This window comes from Triticum dicoccoides, chromosome 4B, assembly GCF_002162155.2.
Source record: "Triticum dicoccoides isolate Atlit2015 ecotype Zavitan chromosome 4B, WEW_v2.0, whole genome shotgun sequence".
Taxonomy (NCBI): domain Eukaryota; kingdom Viridiplantae; phylum Streptophyta; class Magnoliopsida; order Poales; family Poaceae; genus Triticum; species Triticum dicoccoides.
This window is the reverse complement of record NC_041387.1, coordinates 97,764,666-97,772,875: the sequence shown is the minus strand read 5'-3', so window position 1 is coordinate 97,772,875 and position 8,210 is coordinate 97,764,666.

The following is an 8,210-nucleotide window of genomic DNA, read 5'->3' as shown; positions in this document are numbered from 1 at the left end:
TGCAAGTGAGCCCATAGTTTTATTGTATTGGTGAAATACGTACATATTTATGCGCAAAATGGAGTATGCAAAAAATATGATACATACTACCAAGAAAGTAGTATATATATACTACCTAAATATTCTTATATACTACATACTAGATGTACATACTCTTCGATATGATAAATACTACCTAGAACGTACGGAACAAAAGTGGGAGTAACTACACCCGGTAGTAGGAAAAATTTGTCACACACACACACACACACACACACACACACACACACACACACACACACACACACACATATATATATATATATATATATATATATATAGGACGCCAGTTTGGGACACCTAGGTGCCTGGGCACCTTGCCTATCCATCGTTGGATCATGCTTAGCGACTAATTTGGAAACCAATGTAAATGATTTAATTATTAGTTAATTTGGAAGGCTTTAATTTTTGAACTATCCCATGCATGCATGTCACATCATAGAAAAGTAAGGTGATCAAAATACCATACTGAATAAAAATTAATATTTTTTACCTCCTTATATAGAACTTATTAATTCATAGAAAATCACTACGTATGTAAATACACATGTATGTTATGTAACTTCAGTAGTATAGGCATACGCATACCCACCAAATAATTGGGTATACACAGTTTGGGGCACCTAGGTGCCCAGGCACCTTGTCTAGATACCGTTGGATCATATCCAGATTTGTTGTTGTGATGGTTGCATGCATACCTCTAAGGACAACGAAAGGACTTTCCATACTTTGTATACCCACGTCCATGCATTGATGACATTCCAAAAAAATAATGTGTGTTAATTGTTGGCCTTCCAAAGATTGTTGCATGGCTTATGCTATGCAAAGGATTAAATTTATGCTATGCATTGATTTGGTCAATTTGCTTACCGTTACTAGTCTTATCTTGATTCGGTGGCATTGTGAGATGAAGCGGCCCGGACTGACCTTACACGTGCACTTACGTGAGACAGGTTCCACCGACTGACATGCACTTGTTGCATAAGGTGGCTAGCGGGTGTCTGTCTCTCCCACTTTAGTCGGATCGGACTCGATGAAGAGGGTCCTTATGAAGGGTAAATAGCAATTGTCATATCACCGTTGTGGCTTTTGCGTAGGTAAGAAACGTTCTTTTTAGAAAGCCATAGCAGCCACGTAAAACATGCAACAACAATTAGAGGATGTCTAACTTGTTTTTGCAGGGTATGCTATGTGATGTGATATGGCCAAAAGGATGTGATGAATTATATATGTGATGTATGAGATTGATCATGTTCTTGTAATAGGAATCACGACTTGCATGTCGATGAGTATGACAACCGGCAGGAGCCATAGGAGTTGTCTTAATTTGTTGTATGACCTGCGAGTCAATATAAGTGCCATGTAATTACTTTACTTTATTGCTAACCGTAGCCAAAGTAGTACAAGTAAGAGTTGGCGAGAAAACTTCATGAAGACATGGTGATGGAGATCATGATGTTGGAGATGATGGTGTCATGCCGGTGACAATGGTAATCATGCCGCGCCTCGAAGATGGAGATCAAAAGAGCAAGATGATATTGACCATATCATGTCACTTTATGATTTGCATGTGATGTTTGTCATGTTTACATCTTATTTGCTTAGAACGACGGTAGCATAAATAAGATGATCCCTCACTAAAAATTTCAAGAAATGTGTTCCCCCTAACTGTGCACCCTTGTGAAAGTTCATTGTTTCGAAGCACCACATGATGATCGGGTGTGATAGATTCTAACATTCGCATACAAAGAGTGTAAGCCAGATTTACACATGCAAAACACTTAGGTTGACTTGACGGGCCTAGCATGTACATACATGGCCTCGGAACACGAGAGACTGAAAGGTCGAACCTGAGTTGTATGGTAGATTCGATCAACATGGAGATGTTCACCGTTGATGACTAGTCCATCTCATGTGATGATCGGACACGGCCTAGTCGATTCAGATCATGTATCACTTGGATGACTAGAGGGATGTCTATCTGAGTGGGAGTTCATTAAATAATTTGATTAGATGAACTTAATTATCGTGAACTTAGTGTAAAATTGTCTTTACTATCTATCATGTAGATCCAATGGCCCACGCTAATGTTGTCCTCAACTTCAACGTGTTCCTAGAGAAAACCAAGCTGAAAGATGATGGAAGCAACTATACGGACCGGGTCCGTAACTTGAGGATCATCCTCATAGCTGCCAAGAAAGCATATGTCCTTGAAGCACCGCTAGGTCACGCACCCATTTTCCCAGCAACTCAAGACTTTATGAATGCCTAGCAATCGCGTAGTGATGATTACTCCCTGGTTCAGTGCGGCATGCTTTACAACTTAGAATCGGGGCTCCAAAAGCGTTTTGAGCAACACAGAGCATATGAGATGTTCCAAGAGCTGAAAATGGTCTTCCAAGCTCATGCCCAGGTCGAGAGATATGAAGTCTCCGACAAATTATACAGTTGTAAGATGGAGGAAAATAGTTCTGTCATTAAGCATATACTGAAATTGTCTTGGTTGCACAATTGCTTGTCTCAGCTGGGAGTTGATCTTCCAGATGACTCGGTCATTGACAGAATCATTCAGTCGCTTCCACCTAGCTACAAGAGCTTTGTGATGAAGTACAATATGCAAGGGATGGAGAAGTCCATTCCTGAGTTATATTCAATGCTGAAATCAGTGGAGGTGGAGATCAAAAAGGAACATCAAGTGTTGATGGTGAATAAGACCACTAGTTTAAAGAAAGGCAAGGGTAAAAAGAACTTCAAGAAGGACGTCAAGGGAGTTGTCGCGCCCGGTAAGTCAGTTGCCGGGAAGAAGCCAAAGAATGGACCCAAGCCTGAGACTGAGTGCTTTTATTGCAAGGGAAATGGTCACCGGAAGCGAAACTGCCCAAGTACTTAGTGGATAAGAAGGCTGGCAACAACAAATGTATATATGATACACATGTTATTGATGTGTACCTTACCAGCGCTCGTAGTAGCTCATGGGTATCAAATATCGGTGCGATTGCTTGCATTTGTAACTCAAAATGGGAGCTGCGGAATAAGCAGAGACTGGCGAAGGATGAGGTGACGCACTACAAAAAAAGACACATGCGTGACATTTTGCGCCGAACGAAAAAAATTTATGTCTTACTTATGACACTTCTATGATGATAATTGTGACAAAACCAGGTATCATCATAGATGTGGTGGGCTCCCACTTCTATGACAAAAACATGACACAAAATGGGCTTTCCGTCAAGGGCGGGCCGGAGACACGGCTGCATGACATTCTTTGGGCCGTCCATGATGGAAAAAACCGTGGTAGAAGCGAGGGCGAGGAAAATTTTGGCGAGTTCCCGGTTACGATGGGTGGTCGGGGGCCGAGCGATGCGCGTTTCTCTCATACACGTACGCGCGTGTGTGCAAGGCGTTGGGCTGTAACTGAACCAGAGCGAGGGGTTGGGCTTTAATTGAACCCGAACGATTGGACTGCAGGCTACGCGTTACTGAACCCGAGCGATCGATCGATGGCTGTTAACTGAACCCGATCAAGCGATTATTTCGCTACTGCTGCTAATTGAAGCCGATCGATGCTGCCTCTGGATGAACAGTGAGTGTAGCGGGGGGGTGGATGAACAGTGAGCAGTGGAGGTGGATGAACAGGACCTCGTGGTGTTGCCTATGGATGAACATGACCCCGATCGATCAAGCCGGTTGGGGCTGGATGAACAGGACCCCGATCGATCAAGCCGGTTGGGGCTGGATGAACAGGACCCCATGGATGGCTGGATGAACAAGACGACCCCGTGGAGGGAAGGATGAACACTAGATAGTGGAGGGGTGGATGAACATTAGCCCGTGGAGCGGTGGTTGAACAGGAGCCCGTGGAGAGGGGTGGTTGAACAGTAGTCGACGGAGTAGCGCACGGTGGAGGCGGGATGAACAGGAGCCCGTGGATGAACAGGAGCAGGTGGAGGATGGAGGAGGTCGACGATGGATGAACAGTAGCCCATGGAGGCTGGAGGAGGTCGATGGTGGAGATGAACAATATCCCTTGGAGTCCCGTTTTGTGGTATGCCACACCCCTCCCGATGAAAATGACCCCGTTTCGACCGTAGCGCTCCAACACAAATCCGTTTCCTCCGTTTTGCGGTATGCCACACCCCTCCCGATCAACAGGACCCCGTTTCGACCGTAGGAGGTCCAACACAAGTCTGTTTCCTCCATTTTGCGGTACGCCAGACCCCTCCCGATGGACAGGATCCCATTTCAAACGTGGCCGGCCAAACACAAGGTCGTTTCCTCCGTTGTGCGGTACGCCAGGCCTCATTTCCATCACCTGTTCCGTCCAAGCCCTCCCGATGAACACGACGACGCATTCCGTTCCGACCCAGCCGGTTGGCTCCCCATGAGCACGACGACGACATTGTTTCTCCGTTCCGACCCAGCCATGTACACGAGCCCTAGCCGTACGTATGCGCAAGTAGGCGTTCGAGACCCCACCGTATGTACGTATGTGACATATTTACTTTCTTGCACCCTGGCGGTGGGCTAGCGCTTCGTAGTGATGCGTGCTAAGCAGAGCCGTTAGCCGCCGGAGGCCGGACCAGGCGGTCCCGGCGACGCTGGACAAAGAAGACAAGAGATTGAAGGTGCATGCTGGCTGTTGGATATAAATCCAATAGATGTGGATGTCATAATCATTTGTTGACCAAGTTGACAACGCCCTACGTAGGCTTCAACCTATTGGCCCACATGTCAGCCTACAAAAATGTGACATATATTTAACCCATGTTTTCTAGAATGTACAGTCCATTTGCTGGGCTGGGTGAACAAATAATTTCGTGTCAATCAGGCCCATTTATATTTTCTAAGAAATCCCAGCCCATTTGTACTTCCTTGAAATACACGAATTAGCTGGCCTCGTTATATATACAATGTTATGTTAGAAGGAGCAATTAATATCAAAAATAAACTGGAGAGGCACATTATATATATATATATAATTAACAAATTAGCGAGTTATTGCTCAAAATAAAAATCAGCGCGTTATTATTAAATTGGTCCTTAAAATCTTTGCAAGCTTTTGTACGCAATCACCAGGATTTTCCTTGCCTGTGAGTCAAAAACAACCAGGATTTTCCTTGTCAACTTCTATTAAACATTTACTTTTATAAGTTAATAACACGTGGGATGATTTTATAATGTATATATAAGTCTCTATAAAATATACGATAATAGTAATAACATAAATATATATAATGTGGTTAGAAGGGAAAACATAAATTGGACATAGCATTATTATTCTTATATATAGATAAATAGAACAGAGACCTGCGTTTTATTAAAAAAATACATTGGGTTGCCGATCTTTAAGAAAAAGCCCATAGGCCGGTATGGACCTCAAAAAATAAGTTGAAACCACTGTCTCTGTATGTCGTGGGCTATGCATGTTAAAATACAAAACCTAGGCCTAGCTGATACTTGTTCTCCCTTTGGAAAAAAATGATACCAGATCCCTGAGCAAACTGGATTAAAGAGGGGGCCGGAGGCACGACTGAAGAAGCACATCAGGAGCGATTTTTTTTCTTCAGTGGATGGCTCTCGATAGCATTTTTTACTTGCCTCTGCACCTTACAACTTGTATTTTTAGACTCCTAGTCCGTCGTGGTGGACCAGCAGCCCAATTGCTGGGCGGGCCAACCTACAGAAACCAGCACTCGATTTTTCATCAAGCTCCCAAAACAACGCAATACTATGTTTGTTTTGAGGCCGAAAACATTACTGCGGGGGTTGAGCGGGGGAGAGGGGAAGACAGAGTAACAAAAAGATTAAAAAGAGCTGATGCACCGTTGCTACCCTAACAAAGCAGGTGCAATTCTTCTTGGGAAGAAGGTGTGCCATTGATACCCACACGTCACATACCCCACAGTAGGCATACTAACAAGTTCACACACAAATACAACAGAAAAGGTAAACATTCGTATCAAACTCAGGTTCACAGGACACGTTCATATTCATAGACAACATTCACTAGCAACAACTCAAAAGATTCATATATACACAAGTTCAGCATATCAATGCATATAAATGATTGATAGATCACACGACAATATTCATACATAATTCACAAAAAGATTCAGATATACACATGTTCAGTATGTTTATGCATCCAAATGATTGAGATCATAGCCAATATGATCCATGGACGAACTTTAATTACATAGGGTATAGACTAGTAAATGGTGTCCACTCGGAGGTACTTCTTGCTAAAATTAATTCTTGTACGAGTAAACTTTCGAGTACATAAGAGGCACAAAAACAATCTGAACTTTGCTTGTAGGCTTATCCTCAAATAGTGGCCTCGTGCCGAGGGAGGTTTGAGCAACTTGGCAACTACTTTCATCCAACTAGTTTACTAGCTCATCTTGGTCCTGTAGCTCGCCAAAATTCTACATTTGCAGATGAGAAAGGAGGCGGTTGAGAAAATGAACCACCCAAATTTTTTATGCAGTTCAAATGAAATGGAGTATCCCTGGCGTGCAGACTGATTAAGTGCCAGATGAATATACAGGTCCACCAAGTTGTCTTGAATCTTTAGACTCCATGCCATACAGTTCGCTACCATATCTGCCGATAACCAAAAGGCACAAGTTGGGACCAAAGACTGGACTGTGTTCCTCTGGGCTATGCGCCAAACAATATTTTTGGCGTTCACTCTCCTAATACTTGGAGTTTGAAAACTGGTTGACGCCGGTTGATACTCGAATGGATATAGGCACTTCTTGTCAACATTGATGCTTGTCTAAGTGAACTTTGGAGTACATAGCAGCAGCATAAGTATCTGTCCATCTTGATCATTTTGTGCAGTTCTACTGAAATCACCCAATGCAATGATTTGCCTGCGAGTTCAGGCTCCAAGTTACTCCTTTATAAAATCGACAAACAGTAGCACGATACCAAATTACCGTACATGACAAGCACAATAATCAGGATAAAGACCAGTACCAACCTGTGTGAGGTAGCATATCAATTACTATTTCCTTTGAATGGAAGCCGAGATGAGCGAAGTGACTAACAACAAAGGAAGAAAGCAAGCTGAGATTAGCGACTGATAGGAAAGGACGGAAGCTGTCAAGGCAATGAAGCACCCAAAGTTCTTGTACAGTTCCACCAAAATCGAGCATCCTTGTTGGCACATATATTGAGAGAGTGAGATTACTGTAATAGTGGGACTAGTTGATGAAACATACACTAACAAATAGAAGCACCCTCATTATCTTAATGGTTAAAGTTAGCAACATAGTAGTCTTGCTTAAAGAGAGGTATTAGTTTATTTAATCAGTGCCAATTAGCTCAACACTCAAAGCATTGCCATTTATCATATGTTGCAAAACTTTAACATGCAAAGATAAAGGAGTTTCTCATGATAGTAGCACGATACAAATAGAGATGACAGCAAACTAATATGGATGAAGGCCTTAGGCCCATACCAACCTGAGAAAAAAAAGCTTATTCATGTAGTCCCATAAGAGATGATAAAGCACTCACTGGAATCACTCAATAGTATATATTTTTGTGCACTTCAAATGTATGGTTGAGATCACTCATGTTTACAAGTGTTAAGATTATATCGAAAGATTATCAAGAACTTCCAGCATAGTTAGAGCACTGGCTGGGATATAGTTCATTATATTGTCTTGTGTAGTTCCACTAAAATGTATGATTGGCACAACATGATCCCTGTTTGCACAAGTAGCAACAAGGTGAAACCTTCATTAGCTTAGTGAGAAAGGATAGGAAGACATTAGCATATTACTCTAACAGTAGCATCAAATTCATGATGGACAATACGCAAAACATTGCCTCATTGAACCAATGGCAATAAATTGACATGCAAAACAATAGCACTATTATGTCATGACACTAATAATATTCCCTCCCTTCTCCACCACATGATTCACCTCCATAGACAAACATACACACGTACATGATTCAACATAGGGTCCTACTAAAGATTTGTTTAACTCCGACAGGAAAATTAGGTAGTAATAAATTAGTGTTACTTAAGTACTCCTAATTAATTAAGTGAGACAGCAGAAGTGGAAGGGCTCCCTGGAGGATCATCTCACATGTAAGGTAGTTGTTGCCGGAGCCCTTGAATGGCCTCGACTGAGGCCTCTGGCTTCAGCAAGATC